Source organism: Aotus nancymaae, unplaced genomic scaffold (genome assembly GCF_030222135.1).
Source record: "Aotus nancymaae isolate 86718 unplaced genomic scaffold, 86718_ANA_hifiasm-v0.15.2.pri h1tg000057l, whole genome shotgun sequence".
NCBI classification, from domain to species: Eukaryota; Metazoa; Chordata; class Mammalia; order Primates; family Aotidae; genus Aotus; species Aotus nancymaae.
The window spans coordinates 40,747,436-40,771,496 of record NW_026988471.1 but is presented as its reverse complement, the minus strand read 5'-3'; the positions used below and the strand labels follow the sequence as shown (position 1 = coordinate 40,771,496).

The 24,061-nt window shown below is 46.2% G+C and overlaps 1 long non-coding RNA gene across 1 annotated transcript in view; it reads left to right on the top strand.

The window, feature by feature from the left end:
• Nucleotides 1-24,061, top strand: part of LOC135269721 (uncharacterized) — a 39,782-nt gene that overhangs the window by 14,588 nt on the left and 1,133 nt on the right. The gene's annotated exons all lie outside the window — the stretch shown is intronic.

Sequence of the window (24,061 nt, the reverse complement as noted above, 5' to 3'; positions counted from 1 at the left end):
GGCTCATGCCTGTAAATCCTGGCACTTTGGGAGGTGAAGGTGGGAGGATCACCTGAGTCCAGGAATTTGAGACCAGCCTGGGTAACAAAAAAAGGATCCCATCTCAACAACAACAAAACAAACAAACAAACAAACAAATTAGCCAGGTGTGGTGGCACATGCCTATAGACCCAGCTACTTTGGAGGCTGATGTGGGAGGATTGCTTGAGTACAGGAGTTCAAGGCTTCAGTGAGCTATGATATGATTGCACCACTGCACTCCAGCATGGGCAACAGAGCAAGACCGTGTCTCCAGAAAAACAAACAAACAACCCAACCAACTTTATTGGTGTATATAGTATAAGCAGTAAAGGGGTACAGATCTTAAGTGTATAGCTGGGTGAAATGTTATATTCTTATAAGTACTATCCATATCAAAACACAGAACGTTTCCAATATGCAGAACATTCCCTCATGTGTACTCCTAGTTTATATCAGCCCCCTCAAAGGTAATTGCTATTCTAACTTATCTCACAATAAAAGGATTTCATCTATTCTAAAAGTTTGTATATATACATACATGTGCCACCATACCTGGCTAACTTTTGTGTCTGGCCCTTTTCTTTCAATGTTTTTGTCTGTGAGATTCATCCATGTTGCTGTGTGTATCTGTTGTTTATTTTCTTTATTGCTATATCATATTCTATAGTAGATATCTAGCACTGTGTAGCACTGTTGATGGGCATTTGAATTGTTTCCAGTTGGTTGGCTATTACAAATAAAACTGCTATGAACATTCATGTACATATTTTTTTGGTGGATATCTGGCTGTATTAATCAGGGTTCTCCAGAGAGATAGATCAGTATGATATATATATACACAAATACACACATATATATGTGTATTCCCTATATATATACACATATATATGTGTGTGTGTGTGTATATATATATATGAAATAATGAATTGGATCATATGAGTAAGGAGGCTGACAAATTCCAAGCTCTGCAGTCAGCAAACTGGAGACCCAGGAGAGCTGATGGTGTAGTTCCAGTCTGAGTGCCTGCAGGCTGAAGACCCAGAGAGAGCTGATGTTTTAGTATGAGTCCAAAGGTAAGAGAGAACTAATGTTCCTGCTCAAGACAGTCAGGTAGAAGGAGTTCCTTCTCATTCAGTCTTTTTGTTCTATTTAGGTCTTTACTTGATTAGATGAGGAACACACATGCCATGGACGGCAATCTGCTGTACTCAATCTACCAATTCAAATGTTAGTCTTGTCCAGATATCTCCTCACAGACACACCAGAATAATCTTTGGACAAATGTCTGGGTACCTCGTGGCCCAGTCAATTTGACACATAAAATAACCATTACATACATGTTCATTTCTGTGGGGCCTCCAGGGTCATAGGTTCAGTCGTAGGATCATAGCCTTAGTTGATTCTGCCAAACAGTGTTCCAGTGTGATTAAACTGATTTACACTCTTACTAGCCATGGGTTAGCATTCTCCTTGCTCCACATTTTTGTCAACACTTGATATGGTTGGTCGTTCTTATTTTAGCCTTCATGGTGGGTTTGCAGTGATCTCAGTGATGTGCTGGAGCCAGCTTGTGGGGCTTGTGAGAGTCAATTATATACATCTCTTCCCAATTCTGCATTCAGTCATGTCACATTGGTGGCTTGAAATTGGCCATGATGGGAGTTTTCACACCAAAGATATACTGCAAATCAGAATTCTTCCCTGAAGTATTAGTTATTAAATGTTTACCAGTGTACCATCAGTAGTGGTATCTTATTGCGGTTTTAATTTGTCTTTCCCTGATGAATTATGAAATAAACATCTGGCCAGGCACAGTGGCTCATGCTTGTAATTCTAGCACTTTGGGAGACCAAGGTGGGTGGATCACGAGGTCAGGAGTTTGAGACCAGCCTGTCTCCACTCAAAATACAAGAATTAGCTGGGTGTGGTGGCAGGGGCCTGTAATCCCAGCTACTTGGGAAGCTGAGGCAGGAGAATGACTTGAACCCGGGAAGGGGAGGTTGCAGTGAGCCAAGATGCCGCCAATGCACTCCAGCCTGGGCAACAGAGCTAGATTCCATCTCAAAAAAGAAAAACAAAAAGGAACATCTTTTCACATGTGTATGGTTATTCATATATCTTCATTTATGAATTGTCTATTTATGTCTTTAGTACACCTAAAAAGATAGGTTGGGTTTTTTTTTCTCTTTTTTGTTGATTTGTAGGAGCTTTCTTTATATATTCTGGTTGCACCTTCTCTGTGAAACACACATTTCACAAAGATTTTCTACCAGTCTATTGCTTGACTTTGTAGTTTCTTTTAATGAATAGACATTTAAAATTTTAATCAAAGTATAATTTATCAATCATTTCTTTTATGATTTGTGCTTTTTATGTTTTGTTTAAGAAATATTTACCTTAATCACTTGAGCATTTTTAAAAAGTACTGATTTGGGGGTTTACTGAATCAGGCTTTTGATTTTTAAAGACCCATTTTTAAAGCTAATGCAACTATAAGTGACTTTAAGACACCCTCCAAAGTTTCCCAACCTTTTTTGTAATGAGTGAAATCTAAGTTTTAATCATAATAAAATGCTATGTTGTTTTTGTTTGTTTATTTTTTTGAGACAGGGTCTTGCTCTGTCACCCAGGCTGGAGTGCAGTGGTATGATCTTGGCTCACTGCAACTTCTGCCTCCCAGGCAGAAACAATCTTCCTGCCTCAGCCCACCAAGTAGCTGGGGCCATAGGCACACGCCACCACATCTGACTAATTTTTGTATTTTTAATAGAGATGGGGTTTTGCCATGTAGGCTAGGCTGATCTCAAACTCCTGGCCTCAAGTTAGCAGCCTGCCTCAGCCTCCCAAAGTGCTGGGATTACAGGCATGAGCCACCGTGCCTGGCCTAAAATGCTGTTTTCTTAACTACCAAATTAATGTGGATCAAAAAGTTGTATAACAAGATGTTAGGCCTGAGATGTACAGAGACTGGCAGTCTCACATATTGTTGTTGTCTGTGTAAATAAATACCACATCTACAGAGAGAAATTTAGCATATTAATCAAAACAAAGAAATACCCATGTGCATGTCCTTTGATCTGTCTGGCAGTTCTACTTCTAGAAATATACCCTTCTAGTATTTATGCATGTGCATGAAAGAGTGTATTACTGCATTCTACTTAGTGCAGCATTAATGGAAAAAGATGGGAAATTACCTACATACCTACTGATAGCCATGCAATTGAATATTAAGTCAGTAAAAAGGAGACACCGTTTTATATGTACGCATACGGAATGACTTACAAATTATATGGTTAAGTGTAAAAAGGACATTGAAGAACAACGTTAAATGTCTTACCAGATGTGTACAAATGGATAGAGTTTATACATATGCATATATATACATATACACATTTCTATCTATATGCATGTATATCTATATATATGCTAGTGTATTCAAATACATTTATTGAAGGAAAAAGAAACTTGGCTACAGTGCATGTCACTGGGAGTGCTTAGTCTACTGTACATCTTTCTAGTACTGTTGACCCTTATATACCACGTTCATTTATTACTTTTTCTGAAAGCTCCCTAGTTGCTTTGGATGATTGTCATATATCTCGTATAAGGGGACTGAGTTTACAGAGTTTGGATCTAAGCAGGGATTGTGCGGGGCTCCTTGGTGCCCTCACTCTTCCAGAGAGTCGGTCATCCTCCCTCTCCTCCTCTCCCTGCCCTGTCTTGGCCTCTGGCTTTCAGAACCAGTTTGTTCTACACAATTTCTGCCCTCTGCCTCGGATCCCACTGTAAGCTGAGGTGAGCCAGACACACCCACTCTAAGGGTCTGGATGGGACGGAGAAGCAGCCCCACATGCTGGACCAGCCCCTCTGGCCCTCCCTGAGGGTGATCTATGGCTTGTCAGAGCTGTGGGTTCTCACCACTTGAATAGAAAGCTTCTTTGTTCTTGGGAGTGAAAATAACCCTAAGATAAATGCTGTGGCTGGAAGAGCCCAGGGAATGTTTGGCTTTAGCTGCCCCAGAGGCTCCTCCCTGGAGCAGAAGATCTGGAGTTGAAGAAGACAGGAGTGGGTTTCCCAAGGAAGATTTTGGCCATGAGTCCTCTGCGGATGGAGAATTGTGAGCTGTGGCCCCTGGAAGGTCCATGGGCTCTTCTCAAATGCAACTCAGCTCCTAACATTTGCCTAAAACCTGCTTCTATGGTCAGTAACCCTCTGTCAACCCACAGAAACTTCCTATCCCCCACCACTTATTGGATAGGACATGAGTAACCTCCCCAAAACCTCTCCTCTTATCTGGAGGCTACCTTCTGTCTCCTCTACAAAAACTCTCTTTTATCCTCTCTCTTCCTTTTATCTTCCAATCCCCCTTTCCTCCTTGCCTCATGGAACCAGAATTTTATTTCTCTGGATGTTGCTGAGAAAGGCGGGATCTGGTTCTGCACCTGGCGGCTGCAAAGCCCATAAAGTTCAGGGTATGACTCTTCCATGGACCATAACCTCCTCCCTTGCCCAGTCCAGCTCAGGCCGGTCTAAAATGGAGGATGCCGGAGCTTCCAGGAGAGGAGAAGGTGTTGGGGGGTGTGTGGGGTGGGGGTGGGGTATTTCAGGTTGCTAGAAGTCTCCAAATAAAGCCACTGATAAGATTTGAAGTTGTTTATATTTCACCCTCATTCCTAAGGTTCTGGGGAAAGTATTTTTAACACAGTAACTTTCAGAGGTGGCTTATGGCTTCCAAGCACCCCAGAGGAACAGAAACCCACAGTAGACAAGAGTAAGAATAGCATCAGAGTCCTCCAGGAAAGTCAGGGGCTGCAGTCCCCTCTACTCAAACCCCAGCCCTGGCTCAGGAAGGAGGAACTTGGAGGCCTAAGTCAGAGCCACAGAAAGGACTTTAGAAAAGTCCTCCTAAGCCTCAGCCCAGGGCTTCCCTTGTGGCGAACATGGCTTCTCTGTGTGAGCCTTGTCAAAAGGGCTGGGAGGGGGGTTGCAAGAGGACAGAGAGGGATGTGGGGAGATAGTGTGACTTCAGGATGTCAGGCAGGCAGAGCATCCTCCATTCAACCCCCCTACTTTCTGGGCAAGGAGACAGAGGCATAAAGAGCCCTGGGCCACGTCTCCTGCAGTGGGACAAAGCAGCCCCTCTCCTGGTACCTGTGCTTGCCTGCCTGCTTTCTTTCTTTCTCTTTTCTTTCTTTCTCTTCCTTTCTTTCCTTTCTATCCCTCTTTCTCTCTCCTTCCTTCCTTCCTTCCATCCTTTCTTCCTTTTCTTCGGACTCTTACTCTGTCTCCCAGGCTGGAGTACAGTGGTGTGATCTTTGCTCACTGCAACCTCCACCTCCTGGGTTCAAGTGATTCTACTGCCTCAGCCTCCTGAGTAGCTGAGATTACAGGCACACACCACCATGCTCGACTAATGTTTTGTATTTTTAGTAGAGACAGGGTTTCACTGTGTTAGCCAGGATGGTCTCGATCTCCTGACCTCGTGATTCACTCCGCTAGGCCTCCCAAAGTGCTGGCATTACAGGTGTGAGCCACCGTGCCCGGCTGCTTCTTTCTTGCTGGTTAGGGCAAGTTTTTCTTGCCTGCTGGGGCCTACTGGAGTAGCAGGTTTGAAGAACAGATTTTGGGACTCATTGGACCCTAAGGATAGACAGCACAAGGTGACCAGAGGAGCTCTCCAGCTCCAGCTTCCCTCCCCACCGTAGGGGCTGGCACTCAGGTCTGGGAGCTTTCCCACTGCTCTGCCAGAGCTCCCATACCATGGACCACTAAAGGCAAAAAGTGGCTGTAAGATTTAAGAGTACAAGCATCCTCCTGTCCATCCTCCCTACTCCAATGCTTTCTCAGCTTTGCCTCTTTGGCTCTGTAAGTCTGGACTGAACAAGGTTTAGGATGAATCATGCGTCTGGGTTTATGCAAAGGAATAGAAGAGAAAAAGAAGTTGGAGAGAGATGGCCATTTACCGAATCCTTATGTGCTGGACCCTGTGGTAGGCATTTAACCTATACAATCTTATTTCAGGCTCACAGCGGCTCTTTGGAGTAGGTATTATTGCTCCCATTTTACGGCTGAGGAAACTGAGTCTTTATGAGGTTCAGTAACTTGCCCGAGGTCACAAAGCTGTGTAGAATAGAGTGGAGAGTGTGATCACAGCTGGGCTGGCTGTGGAGCCTTCAGACATGAATCTGAACTCCAGGCCAGAGGCAACCTCTGGGCAGGATGTCTGGATGGCACAGAGTTCTGAGGATGGAGCTTAACAGGTCAATCCAAAACGCTCCTGGAGGGACCGACCAAATTCCTCAGAGAATCTCTGAGGCTCAGACTGCCCCAGCCCTGACCTCTACGGCCTCCTCCTTCCTGCTCCTGGCTCTGGGCAGGGATTTCTCCAGGCTCCTTCATGGTCCTTAATGCTCCGGATCTGGACTGGCAAAAGGCTTTGTGCTGGGTCACTTAGCAATCTGTGAAGAAATCGGTGCATTCCCATCTCTTCCCCTGGATTCAACCAGGGCTCACCGGCATGGGTTGTAACCACATCTGTGTGATTTCCTGGCACTGGGCAGAGGGGTGGTACGAGGTGGGGGTTGTGAGCTTCAAGTTAAACTTTTCTAGACTAATAAACCCTTCCTCCCATTACAACTTAACTCCCCTCGCCTTCCCCTGCCAGCCCCCCAGGACAGCCCCCTGCCCCCTTTCAGTCTTCCTCTCTCTTTCACTGAGGCTGACATCACACTCACATTTTCCAAAAATTCTCCCAAATTACCCACAGTCTTCTTAGCTCCTGCTGTCGTCTGGAATTATACATCCCAGACACTGCTCTCACTGTCATTCCCCCCAGCCCTCACCTGGGCCTCCCCAGTTCTAGCTCCTGGTGGGTCCCATTTCCCACTGGCTCCCTCAGCTTGGCCTGGGCAGTGAAGCAGCAGAGTGGGTCCAACCCACTCAGGAGCTCTTCTCAACAGGCCTAATGGGGAGGAGGATGGCTGGAAGTAAGTCAGGCTGTGGGCAGGGGTGTGTGTGTGTGTGTGTGTGTGTGTGTGTGTGTGTGTGTGTGAGGGGGTGGGTGCTTTGAAAGGCCTCGTGATGTGGGGAGGGGCTGGACCCTTCTGAAGCCCCAGTCAGTGGGACAGGACATCCCATTGTGCAGTGGGAAAGGCACAGGGTTTGGAGTTAGAAGACCTGGGTTCAGGTTCTGGTTCTGTCACTCGTGGGAGCTGTGCTCTTGTGCCAGTCACAGCCTCCTGAGCCTCAATGTTCTCCCCCGTGTGTGTTTCACAAAAGACCACAGCAGTATTTTCAGTCCCACATGCTCTTCCAGAACCTCGCCACTTTCCATTGAGAGGTGGAGTCCACATCCCCTCCCCTTGAATCTGGACAGGTCTTTGTGACTGCCTCAACAAACAAATGCATCAGAAGTGACTCCATATGCCTGCCTAGGCTAGGTTACAAAAGGCATGTGGCTTCTGCTGGCATGCTCTCTCCTTCTCTTGCCCCTACCCCTGAACTGGAATTTGGCCGCCACACTGTGAGGAAGCCCAGGCCATGCAGAGAGGGCATACACAGGTTCTGGCTGAGGGTCCCAGCTCAAGTCTCAGCTGACAACCAGTATCAGTGGCCAGACACATGAGAGCCATCAGATGATTCTGGCCCTCAGTCTTCTACTGGCCCAGCTGGTGCTGAACCGAGGAGGGAGAAGGGGCTTTCCCATTGAGCCCTCCCTACCCAAATTGCAGCTTTGTGAGCAAAACAAATGTTACCATCTTAAGCCACTACTTTTTTGGGGTTGGTTTGTTACATAGCTCTAGGTGTCTAGAACAGGATCATGACAGTAATGCTAGGCTTATAATAGTTGTAAGGGCTAATTGAAAATATCCATGTGGCAGCAGTTTAGGGAGCCCTATAAGGCACTAAATGGCAATCTAACACATTGTCATCATCGTTGCCGTCAAAGCACTTCAGTGTCCCAAGACATCAGTGTGTGTGTCTATAAACGTGGCAAGAACTGGGCTAGATGCTCTCCGCATATCACTTCATGTAATCCTTACTATTTTCCTGTGGGCCATGACCTCCTCCTGTCTTATCTAATCTGGCTTAGGCAGGACCGAATTGGTTGTTGTAATAATTAAGGCTGGTACTATTATTTTCATCAGTTTGCAAATGGAAAAACAGAGACATGGCTAGTTTAAATTCAGGGGGAATGGGAATTTGAATCCAGGTCTGGCTTACTGCTGCATGGATACTTCTCTTTCTTCAGGAGCCAGGGTTGGGACTGTAGCCTAAAGAAAATGGTGACACGAGGGCATCACAGCAGGTCCCGACCTGGGATAATATTTCTGTTTGCTCTATTTAATTTTAGTTTGAGGCTGGGTGTGGTGGCTCACACCTGTAATCCCAGCACTTTGGGAGGCTGCAGCGGGTGCATCACCTGATCGGGAGTCTGAGACCAGCCTGACCAATATGGTGAAACCCATCTCTACTAAAACTACAAAAATTAGCTGGGTGTGGTAGCACATGTTTGTAATCCCAGCTACTTGGGAGGCCGAGGCAGGAGAATTGCTTGAACCTGGGATGCAGAGATTGCAGTGAGCTGAGATTGCACACCACTGCACTCCAGCCTGGGTGACAAGAGTGAAACTCCATCTTAAAAAAAAAAATTTTTGACAAACGCTTATTGAGTACTTATAATGAGACTGTGTTAGGTAGGCCCTGAATGCATAAGACAATGGCCCCTTTTTTGAGGAGCTCATAGTTTTGGCGTGGCAGAGGAAATACATACTTTCTAACTATGGAACCTTAGGTAAGCTATTCAGAATCTCCAAGTCTGAGATTTGTCATCTGTAAAATGGTACCCACCTCAGAGGGTTGTTGTAAGAATTACATAATATACTCTATTTAAAGCATGATGTGCATTGAAAGTACAGGTATAGAAACAGATTTGCAATATACTGAGATATATGTCAAAATAAAGGAGGACAGAGTATGATGGAAGGAGAGAAGAATAATTAATTTGTCCTAGTGGAGAGTGGGGATAGCAGAGGAGAGGCGGATTTTGTCCTGAGATTTCAAAGGCAAGCAGAAATAGCAGGTGATTTGTGGAAGGTCAGAATTTCAGTGTGTCTGGAAAACGGAGAGCAGACTCTGGAGCAAGTGGCTGAAGGTGAGAGTTGAGGCAGCTTGGGAAGGGGCTGTGTGCATCAGGTTGCAGGGCCCGACTCAGGCGAGTCTCCTAGCCAGGCCTAGAGATGAGGCTTTAACTTGCAAATGCCCAGGGGGAGGACTCCAGGCCCTAAGGTGCAAAATGATTGGCAGAAGAGGGCTCAGAGGGGAGGTTGGTGCCTAAAGAGATACTTTCACCCTACCCCTCTCAAAAATCTGCTCAGGGTGGGCCCTACTACTTAGTCCCTCAGGGAATTTCAGCGAAGCCAGATCATCGCAATCTGCTTTCACAGATGAAGCACCAGTTCCTCTTGCTCAGAAATATCCCAGAAATCTCATCCATTCCTGATCAATGAATACCTACTCGGGGAAATTCAAAGTTCTGAGTGTCAACAACGGGCTTCTTAGCCGGTGCATCTGATCCCAGAAAGGATTCTCCACAGGAGCCCTGGGCAGGCTCTGGGTTCTGTGTGTGCAAACAGCTGCTTTGGTTTAAATATTAATAATGCAAAATGAAATGTGTGGGGTGCCCGGCACACCAGAGCCCAGCCAGTGTGCATTGATCTAATGTCCTCTGTGCTTGGGTTTGGAAAAATGTGGTCAGTGAATTTAATATACTTTTTGGCAAAGGGAAGATGACAGTTAACTTCTCTCCCGAGGCTCGCTAATGTGGGTTTTCTCCCTGAAAAGAGGAGGATGGAGAGTGGTTTCTCCCAGGGTGCCAGCAGGCCTGCTGCCCGGATTCTGTCATGGCCCCTCTGCTCTGCCACCTTGACACTGGCAGTGGGCTCTGGGGCCACAGAGCCTCCCATGGAGGGGGAATCTGAGAAGTAGCTGGACTTGTTTGGGATCCAGCAGGACCTGGGAGGGGCTGAAATCCTAGCTCCTGCTGGCTTGGGCTCCTCCCTCCAGAATATCCTCTCCCCGTTTTGTGCCTGCTTCTTGGGTCGCCCCTTCCTGCTGTTCTTTAGCAGAGCTCATGGGGAGAATATTGGTTCCACTGGCTCTCTGTCACAGGGCCCCTGAGATTGGACAAATGAATCAAGGTCCCCACAGCCCTCATATCAGACCTTAAGTGCTTGGCTTCCCTCAATCCCACTGCAGTTTTGAACCCCGGGGAGGCTCTGACTTGGCTTCTGTGAACAGTTTCCTCTCCATTCCTCCCGCACCCGCCATTGCCACAAACTGTGGCCTCTTCCTCTTCCCCAACATCCCAGCCCTGGAGTCTCTCTCGCCAAATGCCACAACTCTCAACTGGTTTGTTGAGAAGGCCATAGATGCTTGGTGACATCACAGTCCCCAAGTTGGGGAGCAAGAGTGCATCAGAGGCCAACATTTCTGAGAAGGAGAAGTCACAGGCCCTGGGGTTGCCTAACAAAGGCGTCCTGTGTGAGCGTGGTCACAGTACACTGTTGCCGCGGTCACAGAGCTGGAACCAAGCTGGCCAGGGCTTTCCCAAAGTCTATCTCTGGTTTTATACAACCTGATAATGTTCCCGGCTAAAGGCCTCAGGAGATCATCCTGCAGTGAGGGCCAGGAGACCCTGCTGGTAGCCTTGCTGTGGCCCATTCTAGGGGGGTACCCCAGGCTGGTGGGGGAAAACAGTCACCCCACAGCCTCTCAGGGGTGAGGAGTGGACAGGAGGCAGCAGGGAAGCAGCCATACATGGGGTGGGTGGATGCTGCACTCACCCAGCTCTGGGGCTCCAGCTGCGCCCCAGGCTCCAACTTCCCTGCCCGCCCCTCTTGGCCTCCGGCCCTTAGGGAAGCTGAGAGAAAGTCTCGCCTGTTCTGGATGCCGCAGGCCAGATCGGCCACAGTGATCTCCTTCATGTGTCACCGCTGGCTGTAAGCGCTGTGTTTGGTTTGGCAAAACAGCTATTTAAATAGCAGTGAAATGTGTCACTGGAAAAAAAATTAGCTCATGTTTCCTTTGCCATTTCTTCATGATTTCCATTAAAAGTGTAACCATGGGTAATAAATTAACAAGATCTGTAAAAGCGACCATAGGAAACCATGGATCCAGAATTCCTATAAACTTCTAACCCATGGAGCTAAAAAGCAAGGCTACTTGGGGGAAGGGGAATTGGATCACCCATACTTCAGTTTTCTTTGTGTCTGATTCCTACCCCTTACCCCCTCCCAGCCTCCTGAAGTATGAAAGGAAGCCCTCCACTTCTTTCAGGGTTTGCTGTGGTTATCAGGGGTAAAATTCTTCACTTGGAAACCCCAAAGCCTAGGGGCATTGCTCGGCACTTCCTGTTTCATAAAAAAAGCAAGAAAAACTAAACAAAAATGCTATAATCCTCCCTACCAGAGTATAATCCTCTTTCCCCACGTTGTGGCTGACCCGGTCCTAAGCAGAGTCCAGTTCTTGAATTCTCAGCTCTTTGTGGCAATCAGCCCCTTTCCCCGGGTGCTTGATGCCAGATTGCTGCTCAGTGTCGCAGACAGGAACACTGAGGTCAAAGGAAAATATTTGCCTTTGACACAAAATCCAGTAATTAATGGATGGATAGGGAGCTGCGATCCTCACCGCTGCTGCCATCCTCAAACTCTCTTCTCTGTCTCCCCTTTCTCTCTCTCTCCCTCTCTCTCCACGAGGCTTGTTTGTACTGGGCTGGCACACAGAATCACAGTAGGGACCTGAGAGTCTTTCTGCAGATAGTAGGGTAAGATAGTAGCCACCAAAAACGGTGACCCTGAGGAATGTGTTTGTTGTGACAGACAGTGGAGGAGCCAAGGGAGTGTAGTGAAACTGTTCCTTGGCTCCCCACTGAGTGTGGGAGCCATGCCTTACCACAGGTTGGGAGCCTGGGGGACAGGACTGAAGGGTGTGTTGGTGTTGCACCCACGACTGAGAAAGGGGAGACGGTCAGGAGAGCATGTCCAGTGTTACACTCAGGGCTGGAGGAGGGGGGAGAGGACGGATGACTGTGTTTAATGCTATTCTAAGGCCAGTCGCCTCGCTGGGAGCTCGGACACCCCCCGCCCCCGAGTTCAGACACGCCCACACCCCCTCCCTCTCCGGGAGCCTGGACATGCCTGATCCGTGCCTGGAAACCATGTCATTACTCCACACCCACTTCTGCACTTGACACTAGGCTCTGCACTCAGCACCTAGCTAGCCATTGAAGAACCCCACCAAAATACAAAAGAAGTCTTGTAAATCTACCCAATAGCAGTCGAGTCTTGTAAATCTACCCAATAGCAGTCGAGTCTTGTAAATCTACCCAATAGCAGTCGAGTCTTGTAAATCTACCCAATAGCATTCGAGTCTTGTAAAGCTACCCAATAGCAGTCGAGTCTTGTAAATCTACCCAATAGCAGTCGAGTCTTGTAAATCTACCCAATAGCATTCAAACCCTGCCTACCTGCCAATAACAAGCTTGCCCCGCCCACGTCCTGCTCTCCCACAGCCAATCGGAATGCCTCCACTCCCTATAAAACCCCACATCTGAGAGGAGTCCGTGTGACTTCTCTGGCCCTTTCTGTCCGAACGCAAAACCTCGCCCGGGAGCTGAATAAATTCGCATTGGATCTTGTGCTGGTCTCAGTTTCCTCATTTTAAACTCGGCAATGACGCTTACAGCTATGCCCAGAGGCTGGAGGAGTAAGGAGCAGGACTAGGAGTGTGTTTAGCATTATACCTAGAGGCTGGGGAAGTAGGGGTCACGACTGAGTGTGTTCAGTGAAACACACAGAGACTAGGGGATGGGCGAGAGGACTGGGGGAGTGTGTTCAGTGTCACATGGAGCTGGGGAAGTTAGGACTGGACTGGAGCGTGTTGAATGTTTCACCCAGGGGCTGGGGAAGCGGGGGATAGGATTGGAGAGTGTATCAGTGCACCCAGCACTTGAGGAGTAGAGGAGAGACCTGGGGGAGTGTGAGTGTCACATACAGGGCTGGGGGAGCAGGAAAGAGGACCAGGGCTTGTGTTCAGGGACTGCACTGCGCGAGTATGTGAGTGGGCCACACAGAGTCAGGGCAGAGGGTCTGGCGGGAGTGATGGGGAGGCAAGTGGAAACCAGTTCATCTGTTTTTGCCTCTGGTTCTCTGTGGCTGTTATCACCGTTCTTCATGGTCCCTTGTCCCCCTGTCCTTCCTCATTATCCCTTTCATGAACCTCTCACCCATCTTTATTAGTCTAATGTGATGCATCCTTTAGTCTCCTGTTAGGTGGAAAATGGCTAAGAAAGGGGAGATTTTTGCTGTTTTGGAAATCCCAGGTCATCCAAGCCCCAGGACATCCTCTATCTCTGGAGCCCAACTTCTCTTGCACAGGAGACCCCGGGGCTAAGACAGAGTTTTGTGCAGGCACGTCTTGTTTCTTTTCCTGGAAGGTAGTGGTGTGGAATGTGGAGGCTCAGGAAACTGTCACAATGAAATTAGAGAGAGATTTGAAATCAACACCTTCCTCCACTGATTTGCATTGACATCTCCTTCTCTTGCCCACAATTCCTGAACCTTTCATTCTGTCCATACGGACACCATCCTCCTTTGTCAGTTTCACCAGCATCTTTCCCTAGGAGTATCTGGCTTTCTTTGCTCATCCCCATCTATGACACCCAAGGGACTGGCTCCTTGATAAGCCAAGGGTATGCAGCTCTCCCAAACTCCCTCTGGGAACTTGGATTCCAGAGGGAGCCCTTTCCTTTCAGTCCCAGGCTGAAGGCACTGCTAAGGCACCTGCTGTAATGAAACAGAAACATCTGCTTGTTTTGTTTACATTTCATCCAGATGTTTGGGTGCTATGTAGATGCAGCCTGTGGGTTGTCTGAATGCTGTGACTGGAAACTGAGCTTCCCTGTGCTTGGAGCTGGGAGGCAGACAGGGAGGGACTTTGAGAAGGAAATGGGGCTGGACTGCAGACTCTGACTAGGGATGGGGTGGGGGAGGGGCGGGAAGGCAAGACAGAGAACGTGGGGAGGATTGCAGCCCCGCCGTGGCAACAAGTGGAAGAAGGTTGCTCATAAACATTGGATCTGTTTACAAAGCCACCAGTGGAGGCAAGCACTTGCCAAGTCTTGATTTTGACAAACTCCCTTTTCTAGTGCTTTACACCACTTCCCGGATAACGGAGTGAGGGCCTACTGTGTGCTCTTCAGGCCTTTCCTGCACCCCTGACCCACTGCTCTCTGCACATCCTGGTTCATGGTTGGGAGGCAAAGAAAAGCAGCCCCAGGGCCTCTAGCCCAGAGCCCAATTAACAGTGCCTGGCAGTGAGCGTAAATCACCACACTCCCCCTTTTCCTGGGCTCGGGGCTGGAAAGTATCAGAACTGTGCAAATACTTGGGATGTTTCTCTTTATTAGTGATAAAATATTGGACGTCAGCGTGCGCCATTTCATGCCCTGCCTCCGACAGTTGGAGCAGTAATTGTGATGAATGGGGGCCTAGGGGCAGGGCTGCAGGCATTTAAGAAGGCTCTGCGGATTGAAAATATTAGGATTGATTAAAGGTCAAATACTTTATAAATTTATCAGTGCTAGATACACTCTCCCCAGGTGGGGGCTACCCTTTCAGGCAGTTCAAAAAAGAACTCAATATGGTCGAACGCTCTCCTGCCCCTTCCCTCCTGTCCCATCACATTTAACCTACAAAACTGATTCGATGAACAGACATTTTCCTGTAATTTGTGTGCCCTTTTGCTTCTCCTGCCAGGAGACAAGTTCAGCACAGACATCTTTGAGAGGAGTCTGCCCATTTCTCACTGGAGAAAAAAGAAAATCTTCCCTTAGATTGAATCGCTGGAGATAGAAGCTGGTTGAGAATTCCAGGCGGCTCTGACTTGAGCACAGAGCTTTCCAGGGACATTATCAGTAATAGTTATTACCCACTCAGGGAGCAAACAGGGCAAAAAGGGGGTCTGGGCTAATCCTGTTATTAGATAAAGAGATATTTGCAACTCTTTGGCTGCTAGGAAGCTCAGAATAAAACTCTATGTTTCATTAGCACAGCAGACCTCTCCTGCCTTCTTATGATAAGGGTCATCTATTGAACAAATGTGTCTTGAAGCAGGAAGCTTTCTAATGCTGGGGATGAAGCAGGGAATGAAACAGATGAAAAGCCCTGCCCCATAGAGCTTATATTCAAGGTAGGAGAGAGAAAATAAAAATGTATAAATTATATAGATATTAAATAATAATCAATGCTAAGGAGAAAAATACAGTAGAGGAGGAAAGGGAGTAGCAGGGCAGTGAGAGGAGACTGACATTTTGGAAATGATCAAGGAGGGCCTCTCAGACCTGGAGGAGGTGAGGGAGTGAGTCAGGCAGTTACTGGGAGAAAGAGTGTCTGCACACTTGTTTAATTGTGCTGGCACCTAAGTATTTCAATATTGGCTGTCCACATCCTTTTCAAAATTTTGTGTAGTATAAATAAAAACATATGCAGAAAATGAATGAGGAAAAATAGAACCTGTTCAGTGAAAGAGATTTCCAAAACCCTAGACCAATGGTTTGCATCAGAATCACCTGGAGGGCTTGTTAAAACAAAAATACCCCTAGAATGTCTAATTCACTGGGAGTCTGAGAATTTGCAATTCTAGCAAGTTCCCAGGTGATGCTGCCGCTTAGCTGCTGATCCAGGAAACACAATTTGACAACCACTCCCCTAAACCAATAGCGCATACTCACAGGTGAGGCTTCCTGGGAGAAGTTAACTTGGAGAACACTTTGGGAAGAAGGATAAAGAGTAATTTTTCAATCTCTTTCTTTAAATCAAGAAACGGTAGATGTTAAATCAGACTGTGAGCCAAACTACTGGTAGGTGGGGAATGGGTCAGTTGGTTGAAATTGAAGCTGACATTTTCCCTTCCTTCCTCCAACATCCTGGGCTGAGGCAGAGAAGAAAAGAGCCAGCAGAGAAAGGAAGAACACCTGTACCTGGGCAGGCTTGGTGGCCAGCTCAAGACTTGGGAAAGGGAAGACAGGGAGGTGGAAGTTAGAAAAGTGTTCTTCCCTCTAGACCAAGCCTCAGGACACTCTGTGGATAAGGCGGACACACACACACACACACACACACGCTTTTCTAAAGGCAGCTTTCACCAAAGGTACTCCATGTAACACTCCCACCAGGGGATATCCATAGATGTCACCAAAAAAGGATTCTTTTGTGAAACATGTTTTGTGAAACACACTGGGTTAAACACATTTCTTTGTTGCAGGACTTCGCAGGCTCTCTAATACGCAAAGTGCACTGTGAATCTCCCCACACGAGAATCTAGTATTCAGGGTTTCGAAACTTTTTTGACCACACAATCATCTTTACTTTTTCATTGTGTAAGACCAGTGTACAATGGGATATGCTTTGGAAAACACTGCTCTTAGGACTAAGTGGTCTCCTTCAAACCACACTGATGAGTAAAATTATGAAACTCTCACCCAGCCAAGAACTCAGAAAGCATCTTCAGCAGTGATGCAATCAGTCTTTGTTTTCTTAAAGACTTCCAGTTGGTTTAGAAGGGTCCCTAACTCTGCCCAGGGTTCAGTACCAGTCCTTAGGGCCCCATGAGTCTTGGAGGCAAACGCCTGGACTCCTGACCTTATGTATTTAACATGGACAGGACTAGGAGATGCCATCATTCCCGTGGATACCCGAGTCTCGCTCAAACATACTCCCACTACACAGAATGTGTAGAAGTGTGTGTTGACTGGCTGGGCTGGCAGAATTGATTGAACAGGGCATGGGTACTGCACCGAATCAGGGCGCATGGCTCCAGCCTGTAAGCAGGGCCTGCAGCACTGAGAAGGGGAGGGGCATAGAGGCACAGCTGGGCCTGGAGAGAACAGAGCCCTGATATTTATGACTATGATGGTCCTTCTCTAGTGGACCTGCTTTGGAACATAAATAAACTTAATAGGCTTCAAATAACTGTGACAACTGAGTTTAAACCCCAGACTGTGGTCTAGGGCAATGGATGTCTCTCTCCCCAGAAAGCATCGTGCAGTCAGCCTCATGCCAAAGAGACAATTTCAATCTTGAGCATAGCAGCACCATTGACCTGTTGGTCTTTGGGCAAAGAGACTAGGGATGGAGAAGTGGCTTTGGGAGTGAACCAGAGGAAGGAGGTCCATTCTTGCAGAGTGTTCCAGTGTCCCAGGCTGAGATATATTACTTAGTCCAGCCCACAACCTAATCTGACAGATTTCAGATGTGGCTCCTTGTTTGTGGGGAAGGGTAAGCCCATCCCTTTCCCCCTTCCCAGCTATTTCTAGAAGCTGTTGCTGAGACATGTAGAATTATAGTGTTGGTTGAAGGCACAGGCATATTCTGAACACTTTCTGTGTGTCAGACAACACATCATCTTGTAGGAAAGAAAGACACATCTCTCGTGCAGAGCAAACTGGGATAAAGGGCCATGATATAGAGTTATAAAGAAAATGAAGGCGATAACATGGATTAGTTTCTGCTGAGGAGGGACGGGACTTTCCAGGGGAGGGAGAGACCGAAACAAAAGCACAGAGATGAGGGAGTACCAGGAATATTCAGAGAACAGTGCGGTCGAGTGAGAGAGCAAGCAGAAAAAACGTGTTGGAGCCAGAACTCAGAGTCTTTTCTTTCATCATGCAGGATTTGGATTTCATCAAATAAGCACTAGGAAACAGTTTTATTTTATTTTTTAAAAAGTTAATACATGCGTAAAGTCTTCAAACAATACAAATGTAGATTCACTAAAGAGTGTTTCTCCTTCTCCTCCTTGATCCCTAGTCACTCAGTTCCCTTTCCAGAAGCAGTTGTTATTACCAGTTTCTTGTGCAGTCTTTCAAAGGTATTCCATGTCTTCGTAAACATATACGTAAATATATCTCCCTATTACTTTTCAAACACAATATTAGCATCTTATATACACTGTCCTGTACTTTGCACATTATACTTAACCATAGATCTTAGAGATTTTTAGGTGAAGCTCATTGCATTCTATAGTAAATGTAATAAGACTCTATTGATGGACATTTGGTGTTTCCAATCTTTTGCCACTTCAAACAATGATGCAGTGAATATCTTTGTATGTGTTATCATTTTGTGCAGGTATCTATAAATTCATAGATGTGGAATTGCTTGATTAAAGAGTATTTGCATTTGATATTGATAGACTTTACATTAAAAAATTTGATGCAGGGGATACTGGGACCAGGTCTATTTTAGGAAGGTCCTTTTGGAGGCAATGGGATGATGGGCAGGAGGAGAAGAGGCAAGTTTGGAGAGTGCTGTGATCAAACCAGGTGAGAACCAGGTGAGATATGACGGGGGAAATGGAGTGCAGGATGAGGATGGAAGAGACACAAGTAACTGATCAGATGTTGCTAATAACATGGCAGAGGAGAAATAAAAAGACAACTTGGAGATGCAGAGCCCCACGATGGGGATAGATTAACCAAGAAATAGGAGGTGAAGCTTTTATCAGATTCATAAAAAAAAAAATAGAAATGCATCTGTGTAGGTAGGAAAGCAGAAAGAAAAAACACCACCACCTCAGGACCTCTGGAGCAGAAAGGACACTGGTACTCAAGAAAAGGGGAGCTCTCCTAATGTCCCCTGGAAATAAGTAGATCAGACCTAGTGTGGTTACAGACAAGAGAAAGGTTAAGAGCATGAACATTGAGATACCATCTCATGCCAGTTAGAATGGCGATCATTAAAAAATCTGGAGATAACAGATGCTGGAGAAGATGTGGAGAAATAGGAACACTTTTACACTGTTGGTGGGAGTGTAAATTAGTTCAACCATTGTGGAAGACAGTGTGGCAATTCCTCAAGGACCTAGAAATAGAAATTCCATTTGACCCAGCAATCCCATTACTGGGTATATATCCAAAGGATTATAAATCGTTCTACTATAAGGACACATGCACATGAATGTTCATTGCAGCGCTGTTTACAATAGCAAAGACCTGGAACCAACCCAAAGGCCCACCAATGATAGACTGGACAGGGAAAATGTGGCACATATACACCATGGAATATTATGCAGCCATCAAAAACGATGAGTTCGTGTCCTTTGTCGGGACATGGATGAACCTGGAAACCATTATTCTCAGCAAACTGACAAAAGAACACAAAATCAAACATCACATGTTCTCACTCATAGGCGGGTGTTGAACAATGAGAACACATGGACACAGGGAGGGGAGCACTACACACTGGGGTCTGTTGGGGGGAAATAGGGGAGCGACAGTCGGGGTAGGGAGTTGGGGAGAGATAGCATGGGGAGAAATGCCAGATATAGGTGAAGGGGAGGAAGGCAGCAAATCACACTGCCACGTATGCACCTATGCAACAATCTTGCATGTTCTTCACATGTACCCCAAAACCTAAAATGGAATAAAAAAAAAAGGCCATGAACTTTGGAATCCTTAAGTTTGGGGTTGGGCAGTGGCTCATGCCTGTAATTCCAGCACTTTGGGAGGCCGAGGTGGGCAGATCACAAGGTCAGGAGTTTGAGACCAGCCTGACTGACATGGTGAAACTCCGTCTCTACTAAAAACACAAAAATTAGCCAGGTTTGGTGGTGTCTGTCTGTAATCCCAGCTACTCAGGAGGCTGAAGCAGGAGAATTGCTTGAACCCGGGAGTTGGAGGTTACAGTGAGCCAAGATCACGCTACTGCAGCATTCCAGCCTGGGCAACAAGCGAGACTCCATCTCAAAAAAAAAAAAAAAAAAAAAGACTCCTTAAGTTTGCGAACAGCTTATGAGTTGCATTAGTCAGTTTAGGTTTTTAGCTGGAACCAATAATCACCAGATTTCAGTGGCTTAAGACAATAGGTTATTTCTAGCTCATATCACCATCCAGTGCGGGTTGATGAAGGAGGCTCTGCTCAAAGCAGTTGTTTAGAATCCTGCATTCTTCCATATTCAGGTTCTGTCCTCTCTAGGTCCTCAGAACCCTCTCTATTCAGTCATTGAATAGGAAAAGAGAGAATTGTATATGGGCAGGAACTGAAAATGATGTATGTCACTTCTATCTACTTTCTGTGGGTCAGAATTCAGTCAGATGGCTGCATCTAACTTCACAGGAGGGAAAGTGGTATCTTGTGTGCCCAGGAGGAAAAAAAGAAATGTCTGATGAACACCTAGCCAACTTCCGCTTCCAAAACTGTGTGTCCTGGGCAAATTACTGAATATCTCAGAGGCTCAGTTTTCCCATCTGTAAAATAGGAATAATGATACTATTATCTCCTAAGTAGGATGCTTGTGAGAATTAAATTAGTTTACGTGTGTATGTCATCCACTTAGCCTGGCATAAGTAGATGAATGGGCACTGTAGCGAATATGTGTACATATTCATGGCATGAGCTCCTTGGTTGTGACCCTCTGAGAGCAATTGTGGTGGTTTTCTCAACCTTTCTCTGCCCACTCCAGGTCTATGCAGAGGGAGGAAATCTCAGTCTGTTTATGACTGACCTACACCATTCTGGCCCCAAAGTAGATTTACTTTCTTGAAATAAATCATTTGGTTTGGCTGACTCCATGGATCAAATGCATGAGATTATTTCCAAATCTCACTATGCCTGGTCTGTGTAGACAGAGCTATAACCTCTGCCAGACAGCTCTGCTCATAGCATATGCAGGCTGCAGAAGGATTCTTGTTCACTCTTTCATGTTATTCCCACACTTCAGAAGTCTGGAGGGAAGCTGAATGTTTGCTGTTCTGGGATCATTTGAAGCCGGGCATGCAAAGAGTTCCGAGTCACTTTCAAGTCTGCCCATAGGAAATCTTTCTTGGCAACCAGACAACTAGAATTAGTTATTAAAGGCATGTCAAATGAATAAAGACACCTCTGTGAGGAAAACCGCAAGAGCAGTTACTTTTTCTAATATGAATAGGAGGCTAATATCAAATCACCTTTAATTTTCCACTTTTTCTTTGCTCTTTCGATAGCAGGTCAAATCTAATAATACAGATACAGTGGAAAACCATTTCTGTTTTCATCTATCACAGTACATATGCCCACTGCAGATGTATGTCTTAACAACCAGGGTCTGGAATTTAAATGAGTACCTGCACACTGACAAGGCTGTTTCCTCCAGGAATGTTCTGCTGGGTGCCAAGCTTGTGTTGCCCTTATGGGCTGTGAGAAGCTAATCCATGAGACGGAATAAAGCATGGTCTTGTATCTAAACCATACATCCTACAGAATCCAGGACACAGCATTTGCTGAAAGGCAAGGATGACCATGAAGACCTAGTCACCAAGTTTCCCAAGGACCAGGGGAGAAAAGCCATGTGAAGCCACTGTGTAAACACAAGCCTGCTTTCCAGATATGAGTTTCCAAAGGTCTGGTGAACTCTCTTTTCCATGTGGCCTATATTTAGGGTCACTATGGGTAGATTTGTGGACAGGGGGAGCTTGTGACCAACAGGGAGTGCTGTTTAGTGGTTAGGAGGCTCCAGAATCTGGCACATTGCCTGGGTTCAAACCCTGGTGCTGCTGAGTTTTGTTGTTATAATAGGCTAGCTGCTCTGTTTCTCTGGGCCTCAGTTGCCTCATCTATAGAATGGGGGTAATAATATCTACTTCACATGATTGTTGTAAGGATTCAATAAAATAATTCTTAGGAAGCACTTAGAACAAATGTTTGGCATCAAGTAAGCTTTCGATGAATGTTGACTATTTTCGCTAGTGTTATCAGCAATAATATTATAGTTACCAATGGGGAAAGGATCTCTGCATGGATGGGTTGCACAGACTCAAGCTATATGGACTTCATATGGAAGGGAATTTAGTTGTTTTAGGGAAACAAATTAGTTTCTCAAGTGTAGCCACCTTGAAAGCTGGGTAGACATGACTTGAGGCTTCATGGTAAAATGGTAAATCTGCCTTCACACAAAATCCCTCCCAGACAGGCAATTTCATACTCTGTAAACAGAGGCTTTGACAGAAGATCAGAAATACAGAAACCATTTGTCTTTGTCAGTTCAGGCTGCTACAACAGAATACCATACACTGGGTGGTTTAAACAACAAACACTTGTTTCTCACATTTTGGAAGCTGAGAAGTCCAAGATCAAGGCACCAGCAGATCCAGTATCTGGTGAGGGTCCTCTTCCTAGAGAGAAGACAGATGGCTGTCTTTTCTCTGTGTCCTCAAATGACTCCAGTCTCTTTCTCTTCTTGTAAGGTCACTAATCCCATCATGGGAGCTCTATCCTCATGACCTCATTTAAACCGAATCACCTCCCAAAGGCCCCACCTCCTAATATCCTATTGGGAATTAGGGTTTCAACATATGAATTTTGGGGGATAGAAACATGCAGTCCATAATACCATTTAACTGCCCACACTTACTCCAGCCTTCTAGAAATTAACTCCCCATCAGCTGAGCTCCTTGACAGGTGAGCTCCCTAAGTAAGAAATTTGCGTGCCTTTTTCTTTAACTTTTAAAGGCCGAGGGGTCATTTTCCAGCATTTTCCCCTGGACCTAGATGTAGGGCAACCTTATGGCCTACCTGGCCCTGCTCCTCACCTTCAGGGTAACCCTTCCTTCTCCCTGGTAGCCTCAGGCCAGGGTGTGGCTCTCCAGCTTCCTTTCCATTGACATTGAAGGTAAATCTTCCATGGATTTTGGATCCACACCATGTGGCTGCTGTGAGGTTTCTGGGTTTGTTCTGGGAGAACTGAGATTGGTTGTGCCTCAGAGTGCCTCAATTTACAGATAAAAAACCAGGGGACTGGCAAGAGACTCACATGCTCTCTGCAGGCAGTTAGCAAAGTAAGATAAGAGAAGTAGCCAGAGAATTCAAGACAGAACTCTTAGCTGTCTAATTTTAGATGCAATCACTGTTTAACTGACCAGTCAACATTGTGGCCTCAATTTTGTGCATCAGTTTCTTGATCATGACTTCAAACTGTGAATTAAATGAGAACAAGTGATTTTTTTTTTTTTGCTTGTTCACATTCTCTATTTTCAAAAAGGATCTATTTTAAGGTGGCTAATTTATCCATGTAGAACTCCAAATGAACATGGCAATGGAAAACTTCACTTTGATACTGGGATATGGCCATCTGTTTGAATGTTTGCCTTTATGAATCAAAGCAAGCAGTTGATTGCAGTTGATTGACTGGACTTTTTTTTTTTTTTTCCAACTACTTGTGGGGCTCTAGAAACACAGCCTAAGGCCTTTGGCAGAGGATGGAGCCTGTGTGTGCACACGTGTGCATGGGTGTGCATGTGTGTGTGTAGCGAGTGGTGTGTGAACAAGCACTGGTGAAACAGACAATAAGAAAGCAGAAGTGCTGAGTGTCTGCTCTGTGCCAGATGCTTTATTGTATATAGCCCTTGTAACAAACCAAGGAGGCAGATATTATTTGCATTGCATATGAGGAAACTGAGGTCACAGAAGGCGATCGTTTGTTGAAGCTCCAGTATCAACTAGGAGGAGGAACTGTGGCTCCAAATCAGTCTGTCTGACTCTAAAGGCTGAGCTCTTTTCACTCTGAGGAGGGAGGTGGCAGAAAGAGAGGAAGAGAGCCAGAGGAGGTAGAAATATGGAGAGAAAGGGGGAGAATACCGCAGGGACAGGGGCTAAAAATTCCTGGAAATACGCATAATGAAGTCTGAGCCATGGTGCTAACTCTGCCCCTGACTGTACATCTGACTTGCAGACACTTTAAAGTCTTTAAATTGGCTCTCTCCGCATCCCCATGCCCCGTCCTTCCCATCCTCCCTTTCTCATTTTGCCTGGTGGAGGCCTGACCTGCCATCATGTTGCTGGAGTCTGGATCTCGTCCATCTGTAACTGGGATCCCTTGTTGGAGGCCAGGACCCTGCTTAGGGGCCACTGCCCGGGCAGGAGGAGACTCCTTCAGCCTCTGTCCTGAGCTGGGTCACCTGTGGGAGGGTACCCAGGGCCCAAAGGTGAAGGAGGGCTGGCGCAGCTTCTTG